Below are 9,855 nucleotides of genomic sequence, written 5' to 3' on the forward strand. Positions count from 1 at the left end.
AGGTCTATACACCATATATTCCTGTGCCCGACCAGCTCATCTGCACCCCAGTTTACACCTGAGCAGCCTCATCTCCACACTTCTACAACCCCACACCTTATTTTTTTTGCTTATTTTTTGGTCACACCCAGTGATGTTCAGGGGTTACTTCTGGCTATGCACTCAGAAATTGCTCCTGGCTTGGGGGACCATATCAGATTCCAGGGGATCAAACCGTGGGCCCTTCTAGGCTAGCGCACACAAGGCAGATGCCTTATCATTTGTGCCACTGCTCCAGCCTCAACTCCATACCATAGACCCCCCCACACCATCGCAACCTTGAAACCCTGCCCACAACCCTGCGCATCTGCACATCTGGATACCTGCACACACATGCACACCACACTTCCTGTACCTCCACACACCTGCACACCCACAACCGCACACCTCCACAACTCTCAGCTCCCCACATCTGCACACACACACACACACACAGAACCTTGTATTTCTTCATCTTCACATAGCACTTGCACCTACACCCACACCTGCACACACACACACACACACACACACACATCTGCACACCTGACTTCACCCATGAGTGGCTCTAGCTCTATTGCCCACACACCCAGGGTGTTTCCATATGAATATGCTCTGATTTTCCAAGCTCATTAACAAATACTTGTTCCCCAGATATTTGGACCTGGTTCCATCTGAATTCATCTTTTTGGAAGCACATTTGCATAAGGCTGCTCTGGGCTAGAGGAATTCAGCCATACACAGTCTGTCATCCCAGCATCTCCTTCCAGCAGGCATGGGAGCCCAGAATGCAGCTGGCCTCGCCTAAAGGACCCCAGTAAGAAAAGGTGCAGTGATACAACTGGCACCCCAGAACTCCTAGAAATGAAGATGCTGTGATGCCATAGAATCCTATAACTAAAGGTGCAATGATGCAACAGGAACCCTAGGACCCCATAACTGAAGGTGCAAGAATTTAGCTAAGTTAGGTGAAAGAGAGAGCCTGAAGAGTACTCCTGCCATGGATGCTCCCTTTCCTTTGATCCCCTCTGGGTTGCCTTTTCCTTTTCTTCTTCTCTTCTTCTTCTTCTTCTTCTTCTTCTTCTTCTTCTTCTTCTTCTTCTTCTTCTTCTTCTTCTTCTTCTTCTTCTTCTTCTTCTTCTTTCTTCTTCTTCTTCTTCATCATCATCTTCTTCATCATCATCTTCTTCTTCATCGTCTTCTTCTTTGTCTTCTTCTTTGTCTTCTTCATCTTCTTCATCTACTTCTTTTTTCTTCTTCTCCTCTTCTCCTCCTCCTCTTCTTCATCTACTACTTCTTCTCTTCTTCTTTCTTCTCCCCCTCCTCCTCTTCTTCTTCTTCTTGTTTTTTTTGTTTGTTTTCTTTTTTGTTTGTTTTTTTGTTTTGGGGCCACACCCCACTGAGTACGTGGTGTGAAGAACCTCAGGGGCTACTTCTGGCTATACACTCAGAAATCATGCCTGGCTTTGGGGAACCATATGAGATGCCTGGGATTGAATCCTGGTCTGTCCTCAGTCAGCCACATGCAATGCAAACGCCCTACCACTGCTCTATTGTTCCAGCCCCTGGGTTGCCTTTTCTTTTGACTATTTTTGCAGTGCCAAGAATTGATCCAAGGGCCTCCCAACTGCAAAGCAACTCTCTGAGTAATTTTTCTATTTTGGGATGACAACATTCTGCATTGTTCAGGGGCTCAGGGCTTGCAGCAGGTAGTTCTAGGAACCCATGCAGTGCTCAGTCCCTCTCCACATTCACTGCAGCCACAGTGCTCTGGTTTGCTGAGGGCAACCCCAGCCCCAACTTCCTGTCAAACATGCTTCCTTCCTCTTGGCTGGATCTGAGGAGATTGTCTGGGCAGGAAGATTCACAGAAAGAAGGGGCCCTGTTTGTTTTGGGTGCTTATTCAATCACATGCTGGGTGCTGCTGGGGAGATACTTGACAGATGTGGGCCAAGTTCCCCCAGTGGCTCCAAGTTCACAAAGAAGAAGAGGCTCTTGAGGCCCTGTTTAAGCCCACTGGAGCTTGCATAAGGGCTTAGGCCTTCCTGAGAGAGTGACAGGGCCCAGCAGGCAAAGCCTGAGAGGAACCGTGGTCCCCACAGCTGTTGTGCCCAACATACTGGTCAGTGCCTGGCAGACTCCAGAGGCCCTGTGGCCACTCAGTCCACAGAACTGTCCTGCCACACCCTTCCAGGACAGCCTGAGGGTGTCCTGCACCCAACTCTCCTCCTTCTCTCCATGGACCCAAAGCACTCATACACACCTCTCTCCCTTCCTGGAATTAGCTCCACATCTCCTACTCACACAGTTTACAGGGGTCCTCAAACTTTTTAAACAGGGGCCAGTTTACTGTCCTTCAGACTGTTGGAGGGCCAGATTATAGTAAAAACAAAAACTATGAACAAATTTCTATGCACACTGCATATATTTTATTTAGAAGTGAAGAAACAAAATGGGAATAAATACAATATGTGGCCCACGGGCCATAGTTTGAAGACCCCTAGAACAAACTCATCTCCAGAAAGTAGAAACTTCCCATCCATTGCCCAGAGTCCTGCAAGGACTGACTACCAGCTCTGTGTTCAGCAGGCTTCTCTCGATGCTCAGAATTGTTTCTGTAATGACACTTTTACAGCTCCACTCCAGATTCATAGGCTAAGCCTGGTTCCTTCTCTCTTCGGGGATCTTTTAGCCCCACTGGACAATAGCTCTTTCCCCAAATTGCTTCTGGGGTGTCACCTCTGCATAGGGCATGTGGTTCCTCATCTCCCTCCTGCACTTCTCCCCCACCCATGCAGGTCCCTAAGCCCTGGCCAAGTTATTCCTAGAAAGATTAATGCTTGGACAACGCATACCTCAGCACTGGACATGGTGGATGACCATACCTGAGGTGGAGGTATCACCCCTGAACTGGGCCATTTTATTCTGAGAGGCAGCTGTATCAAAGACTTGGAAGATGCAGCTACTGCCTGGACATGTGCAGAAGATTGGCTGAACATAAACTTTTCTGGACCTGTATCATTGAAGTGCATGTGGCATGAGGCCAGTGCTCTCCAGTGCCTGTGGGGTCACTCAGGGGCTCCATCCCACATTCTGGGCTTTGCATTTGTGGTGCATTGCAGCACCACTGCTCTTATTTTTTTGGCCAGGGCTGTGTGTCCTGAACAAGCAAGATAGATGGTCAGTGTAGGTGAATTTGTGCAGCAATCTCAGCGGGAGAAACATAGAATCAATCTATCGAGAAAATATTAATGCTCTCATTAGAAGGCTTAATTATTCACATCAGCCTCTGGTTCTTTCCATGATATTAATTCCATTTCTGACTCCAGAGTAATTGCTCTCCTCAAACTTGCAGGCACCCAACAGGTGTTCTCGGATTCTAGAATAAAGAAATATTGGGTACCCAGCCACAAAATTTCAGTCACTCATCCCCTTCAACATACTTAAACACACACACACACACACACATACAAAGAGCTACAAAAAAATCAGTCACAGGACAGCCCCCCTAACACACACACACACACACACACACACACACAAAGCTAGGAATGATGAATTACAGAACTGACTCCCTGCAGCTCCTCTAAACACTCACATGTTATACATACTTACACATACAATATATCTACATACATGTGTACCCATATGTCACACATATGTATGTACCTGCATACATACATACATTCAAACACAAACAAAAACTCACATGCACAATTAGAAAAAAATCAAGTGGTCTGTCTTCCAGCTCCTCCTCTACACACAGTCAAACATAAACATACTGTCACTCATATTTAGACTCGTTCTTACATTAACACACAAATTTAGGCACATTCTCTCTCTTGCTCTCTCTCTCTCTCTCTCTCTCTCTCTCACACACACACACACACACACACACACACACACACACATTTCTTTGCAGCCCAGTCCCTGATTTCTTTTCCATACTCCAGCTTACTTTCCCATCTTTTCTCACACAAACAAGTCCACCAAGTATTAATTCCCCAGCCCAAGGCAGGATTAAATACTCTCAGGGCACCCACTGTTATCTTCTAGATAGTGTAGGATCCCCGTACTTCAGTAATGGTGGGGAGCATAGTGGCCTCTACTGACAGGAGGTGTCAGGGTGGGGGCTCTGATCTCTTTAGGCCTACTTCAGTTACCTAGAGGGGAACTTAAGCTCCCTCCAGTTACCACCCCCACCCACAAAGTTTTGTTTCATGAAGAAAATTTCCAAATGAATGAAAAGGCGTTGTTTCTGAAGTCCAAGGCTGAGCTTCCAGAACCTTCTACAATTCTATCCCCACATTTTTACCTAAAACTTCTCTTTCTTTTCCTGCCCATCAACACCCCCATTGCCATCCACACCTAAGATGACACTTTAGAACACCTTCAAGGCTAGGCCTGCTCATTTCTCCATCTGTTAGCAATTTCCAGACCTCTGGTTTGTGTTGGGGCAGCAGAAGCAGATAACCCCAAACTACTCTATAGCCTGTATCTTTCTCCAAACATGGCAGCCCACACGGGTGACAAAGTAAAGGTCCATTAGCAAGTATGAAGAACACCATCTGCTTTTTCCCTGCTGGGCCACCTAAAGGAATCCTGAGTCTTGAGCCCAGACAGCCCTGTTCCTTTATAGAAGAGAAAAGGAGCAATATTCTAACCCTGCACCCAACCCACAGTTAGCAAATCAGTCAAGGGATTCAGAGAGAAAAGAGAGCTACAGGTTCAAAAAGATAGATAGAGGCTCAAAGACATGGAGAGGCTAAGGCCAAAACTCAAAGGAAGCAAGTAGCCTGATCTGCACTGGAGGGTCAGTGTGTTTTCAGTCTCAGCCACTGCCCAGCACTGCTGGGATCTCTGGAGAATGGACAAAAGTGAAAGGGTTTGGCCCTGGGATTCCTGAGTTTAGTTTGTAATCCCACCCGGCACTGGGATAAGCAGTGTCTTCTGTCGGTCAGGAGCAAACAGCCAAGTGCTTCTATACAACCCTGTTTTATTTGTTGTATACTAGTATTTGAGGATGCCATTGTGCTCTTGCACAAATGCAGCTTACTTGTCACTCTGCTTGACTCTTCCCTTCTCTCAATCTTGATATGCTCCTTCCCAATGTGTTTAACAGCCCTGTTAAGAGTGGAGTGGAAAGCAAGCACTAGGCCCTCAGGATATGAAGCAGAATCCACAGATGGAAATGGTTTAACTACATTCGCTCAAGTGTTACAAGAACATGGGCCAGAGGCAGAGGGCAGGGTTTTTTGCCTTGTACACATCTGTTTTGGGTTCCATTCCCAGCACCCTGGGGTCCCCTGAGGTACTCCAAGAGTGATCCAGGAGTCAACCGTGAGTATAGCCTAGTGTGGCCCCCAAACTTAAAAATAAACAGACCCTTGTCCCCCAGGATTCATGAACTGCTGCTACCAGTCTAGAACTGCACAGATATCAGCCTAGACCTTTCTCCCTTCTCCCCCTGATCCTCTGCCAGAATTTCCTTCTAACTTATTTTCCCAATCATTCCTAGCTATACACTAATATAAATGTATGATGGAATTGGGGGGTGGTGGTAATAAAGTTCCTTATCTTCTGATTGCCCCTGAATAACTAACAGCTTGTCTGGGAACTTTTGAGTACTGTCCCTTGTGTCTCAATATGTAGCATTCGGCTGGTGAACACCCAGAATCAGGAGAGAAGCTCAAAGATTGGAACCAGGCTGACACACAAGAAAAAAAATAACAAGAAAGATTCACATCTGAGCCAGAAACCAGCTTTTCTTCTCAGAATAGCCTCTGAGTTCCTAGACCTCTGGAAGGTGTGTGGCCCAAATTGTCCGCAAGACCATCCATCCCATACCCATGAGGGGAAACTATTTCAACAGTGCAGGATTGAAAGAGGTATCCCCACTGGTCTTCATGGTTATCACAAAGCCACAGAGGAAACCACTTGAGCCATGAGCTCTGCCCATAGAGCCTCTGATCTGTACCCATGTTTCCAAGCCGTTTCTCTGAAACTTGTCCCTGGGATCCTCCTTCAGCCAGTGTCTGAGAAAGTTCTAGAACACCCATGCCTGGTCTCCATCAAGAAGACCCCTCATGATCAGGTGCTCTTGACTTATCTTCATGCTGGAGGTCCTCAACTAGATGTAAAGGCCTGGAGTCATTCCCAGAGATAGCTGGTTCTATGCTCGGCCTCCATTGTAAGATTGTGACTCCTGAGCTACACTTGTACCTCCACTTCCTGTTTGTACAGACAGTTCTGGGGCCCCATGCATGGACTGCTCAAGTCCACCTACTACTGACCTCTGTCCTCCATTGACTGCTCCCACTTTACATCCCTGGAAAGGCCTGGCCCAGCCATCTGACCCAACTCTTTCTAGTGCTCTAGCCTGGTTGGTTTGTCCATTTGTGCCTGCTGACCTCTCTCCTAGGTAAGCAAACCCTGGATAGATCTCCCAGGGTTTAAAAGCAATTTTGTTTATATTTGATATCAGGAAGAATCTCTCGTCTCCACTGTGTGCAGCTATGATTGTAATTAGAGAAAGGACAGTTTTTGAGGTGAATTTAGGTAGATGAGGTAAACTGGGGTTTAATATGCATAGGGTACAGCACTCTTAAAAATGCTGGGCACAAACCCAAAGTGATAGCACAGCTAGTAGGGTGCTTGCCTTGCATACTGCAGACCCATTTTCTATCCAGGCACCCTATCTGGTCCCACGAGCAGCACCAGGAATGATCCTTGGGTGCAAAACCAGGTGTAATCTCCTAGCACTGGTGGCCATGACCCAAAAAAACAAACACTTTTTATGATAATCAAGTAAAATAAAAGAATGTTGGCCACCTAAGTGCAGTATTCCTGTGTCCACAGAGATTTTATACAAGTAACTCCTTATAATTACAATAAACTATGCAGCAATCAGGAAAATGGCCCTAGACTACCCAAAAGTCTGAGATCTACCCAGTCATCAAGAAAAATGTGATCATATTGCGTAGAAAATTAAAATTATTTTGTTTAAATGGAGGGAAGCAACAGGGAGGATGACTTTGTCAGGCTACAGGCAAGAGTCTCTCTGGCAATCTCTGGCCATGAGAGTGTAAGGTGCTCATCCAGCAGGCAGCCACATCTGCAGCCACAGTCCCTGAGCCCTGATGGGATGACCCGATGACCCACTGCAAAGCCAGAGCAGCACCAAATCCTGGGTGTTTGCATAGACTCCTCCCAACTTCACACAAACCCCAGAGAAAATCTTGGTGGAATCAATGCAGCAGACATCCCCAGGAGTTGAGTCATAGCAAACAGAACCTACCCACTGGATGAACTTCCTTTGTTATAAAACAAATATTTTTTTTTAAAAAAATCACATTTATGTCACTTCTTGATTCCAACCTGGATAGATTAGAAGGAAGAATAAGGACTCGGGAATGACTTAGAATTTTCATGCTCTGTTGAGCATCTACCAAAAAATTGTTGCTGGTCGATCCTGAACAGGGGACATAAAATTGATTGTAATCTCACAAATTACCTTGTGCTCTAATAGCAAAAAGACAGACCTGGAGAACAGCAGCAGGGGACAATTAGCTGCATAAACATCCGGATCAATGGCTGTGTAGTCCCAGGGGCATTGGGAATCGATAGGGTAAGCCAGATCAATGCTTAATCTCTCCTGAGATCCAGCCAGTCTCTAATAGGGGAGAGAAGGTCTCTGTGAAATTGGAACTAGTACACAGAGAGGAATAAATCTACTATGAAATTAACACTTTTTATATCTAAACAATCGATAATGTGGGAAAGCGTCTCCCGTAGCCTTTACTGTAGCTCAGGGGAAGAACCACATCTGAAATTCTTTTTGTTTATTTGTTTTGTTTGATGTGGGTGCCATACCTGGCTGCGTTCAGGGCTTACTCCTGGCTCTGTGCTCAAGGATTACTGCTGCCTTTGTGATTAGGGATCACTCCTGAGCTTAAGAGCTCAGGATGGAACCCAAGTCAGGTCTGCGCAAGCTAAGCGCATTACCACTGTCTATTTCTCTGCTCCCTCCCATCTTAAGTTCTTAAGATGGATTCCTAAGATGAATATGTCCTGTACTGGTGTGACCAGGGCTGTAAAATATTTGGGAATAAAATAGTTCTACCTGCACAGGTGATGGGGACAGATGGGGACAGATTTATGACAGTAACTGTGAGGACCTAGCTCTGGACCTTGTCTCCACACTAAAACAGACATCTCCAGCAGGCACAACCACTGGGCACTTCTCTCTGTTGTCTGTCTGGTTAAGGAATTCTACACTCAGGACTCCATGCCCTGCTTATGTGCCTGGGATTGTTCTAAACCCAAGGAAATACCCCTTGACAAACCCTGACCAGGACAGGGGCCTGGACCTGAGCTGACATAAGCTTTTTAGTTTTTAATTCTTGTTTATTTCAGGTCACATCCAGCAGTGCTCCAGGCTGAGATAAACTGAGAACAGGGATCACTACTTGAAAAATCACCTAGGAATGTATGGGACTGAGCCCACGTCAGCTGCATGCTAGGCCAAAGTCCTACTCGCTGAGCTATCAAGTCTGCCTTGGCATGACTTGGGTTGGACAGAACAGGGCAGATGGCTTATTTCAGGTGAGGTTATGGTTCAGCTCAGAGGGTACCTGGGAGCACACAGGGTCACAAGGGGGCAGGGACGAAACTTAGGGCCTTAAATATGAACTTGCCAGACTATGGGGAGGACGGACCCACTTCCTGATTGTCCCCTGCCCCTCTCTCCCTCCTTATGCTCCTATTCCCTAGGATCCCAGTCCAGTGGCACCCACAGTCTCACCCTCCCTCGAGGCAGCATGGAGACAGGATCTCATCAAATGGTCTCTATTATCAACCAGGGACTCCCAACCTCTTCAAGGGCTGAGTGTTCTGCACCGCTCATTGATGTCACCAGAGGAAGCAGGGTGCCCGCCAGTTCTTCACTACCTCAGGTGGAGACTTGAGTGGAACCTATGGATTTTCTTTTTCTTTCTTTTCCACTCACACTCAACAGTGCTAAGGGCTCACTCTCGACTGTGTGCTCAGGATCACTCCTGGCAAGGCTCGGGAAACTATGTGGGGTGCCAATATTCGAACCCAGTTGGCCACATGAATGGTAAGTGTAAAAATCTGTGTATTTTAAAGATAAAAATAAAATCTTAAAACGTCTTCACATTCAGAATTTAGAAATAATTCCTGCACCTCAGAGGTCTAAGGTGTCCAGAGGGAACCCAGGGGTTCCAGGGCAGCTTTTGTGTGTGTGTGTGTGTGTGTGTGTGTGTGTGTGTGTGATATCCTAGATTCCACCCAAAACACACACACACTATGTATACAGACTCACACACACATAGACTCACATGCATATTCACACACGTACTTTCACAGACACACATACATGTATACACACATTCATACACAAACACACAACTCATCCACACACATACGCACACCCGCATGCTCCCTTCAGCTGGGAACACGGCGCCCTCCAGGCGGCTAGCCCAAGCTCTCCTCCAACAGTCAATCAGTGTTCACGATGAAAGGAGCCCCATCCCGGCCAGGACTGATCCAGCCAATGTGGGAATGAGATCAGCGCAGTGATGCCTGACAACTCTCAGATAAAACACGCCTGGGGTCTCGGGGCAGAGCGTGGGGCGTGAATTCACTGTGCTACCATGGGGCCTGGCACTCAGAACCCCACACAGGCTCAGGCAGCAGGAGACAATTTCTCACCACTAGGCTGGCACTGGGCATTGGGGTTGCTCTACATTGCCATTTTTTGAGGCATCAGGGAAACATTTTTTTTGGTTTTGGGGTCACACCCGGCATCACTCAGGG

Source organism: Suncus etruscus, chromosome 8 (assembly GCF_024139225.1).
Source record: "Suncus etruscus isolate mSunEtr1 chromosome 8, mSunEtr1.pri.cur, whole genome shotgun sequence".
In the NCBI taxonomy this organism is placed as follows: Eukaryota; Metazoa; Chordata; class Mammalia; order Eulipotyphla; family Soricidae; genus Suncus; species Suncus etruscus.